Source organism: Tupaia chinensis, unplaced genomic scaffold (assembly GCF_000334495.1).
Source record: "Tupaia chinensis unplaced genomic scaffold, TupChi_1.0 Scaffold000359_1, whole genome shotgun sequence".
In the NCBI taxonomy this organism is placed as follows: Eukaryota; Metazoa; Chordata; class Mammalia; order Scandentia; family Tupaiidae; genus Tupaia; species Tupaia belangeri.
The window spans coordinates 952,309-953,569 of record NW_006159855.1 but is presented as its reverse complement, the minus strand read 5'-3'; the positions used below and the strand labels follow the sequence as shown (position 1 = coordinate 953,569).

At 57.7% G+C, this 1,261-nt stretch overlaps 1 long non-coding RNA gene across 1 annotated transcript in view; it reads right to left on the bottom strand.

Moving 5' to 3' along the window:
* The window catches only part of LOC114008591 (uncharacterized), a 23,095-nt gene that overhangs the window by 20,653 nt on the left and 1,181 nt on the right, over nucleotides 1–1,261 (bottom strand). The gene's annotated exons all lie outside the window — the stretch shown is intronic.

The window sequence follows — 1,261 nt, the reverse complement described above, 5'->3', positions numbered from 1 at the left end:
GGGCTGTGAGGGATTTACAGGGGATGGTGGAGGGGTCCCTAGGCCACAACTAAACTGTCTCCCTGTTGAGAAGTTCACTTAAGCCTGGCCGTGAGTGGATGGGAATAGACCGTGAGGGCAGGACCCATGCATGACTGGATCCCTGTCCCTGCTCTACCAGCTGACTTTGGGGAAAATCACGTAACCTTTCTGGGCCTGGTTCTTCACTGGTGCCATGAGCAGTCGACCTACGTAATCACAACGCTTTCAATTTTCTGCAAGTCTTATTTGGAAAAAATGTCCATGTCTCTCAAATCCTGATGAACCTCCTCTTTGGAGCATTATAAACCATCATGTGTTCTTTGTTTGGGCTCTCCGGGACGTTCAGAACCACCGGATAGTCAATCATGAAGTCTATTTTAGATCAGGGCTCTGGGCGAGGAGGCTGAGAAGAGTGTGATGACACCGCCCTCAAATGTGAGGTGGAGCTGCAGGGGTGGGTGGTGTGGACTCAAGAGGGCTTGGCAGCTTGTTGGAAAGAGGAGCCCTCCGCAGGGGTGAATGGCTGTGTGAGTGTGAATGCAGGCACGTACCAAGGCCCCAAGGCTGAGGGTAAGAACCCAGGCCTTGGAGCAGAGAGCCCACATCCTGTCTCTGCCACATACTAGCTACGGGAAAGTCGCAGGGAGGGACTCATCACTACCTGTCAAGGTGAAAGCCAAATGTGTGTGAAGGACCAAAGGAGTGGATAGACACAGGCTACATAGACGCACCTGTCTGGACCTGCTCCAGGGCAGCAGTGGGTGAGCGGGCAGCTAGAACAGCGATTGCACTTAAATTATTCACGCAGGTGGAGGGGGGCAGAGCAGGCAGAGGAGCCTAAGCCCTGGCCTTTGGGCCGAGATCAGGAGCTGGTGAGCCTAAAGATGCTCTGATGCGCCAGCCGCATCTGACCTATCGCCACGACCCTGCGAATGCAGCTCCAGGCTGGTCGGTCCCAGCCGCCAGACCCTCGTTCATCGTCCAGCCCAAGGCTCTCTGCCCCCCCCCCTCCCCGTCTTGCGCTAGGGACCACACCCAGCCCCGCAGAGGGCAGCCTTGGCTTGCTTGCCACCTCAGGGCCCGCGACCTGGAGAGACCCCGAGGGTTCTCCACTCGCCTAACATCCCTCGGAGAAAGTGCAAGGGCTCGAAGCGCTCGCGGTTCCGGATCCAAAAGAGCGCCTTTGTTCCGGGAGGCAGCTCCCCCAGCTCGGCCGCACCGGCTTGCGGCTGGGCCGTCT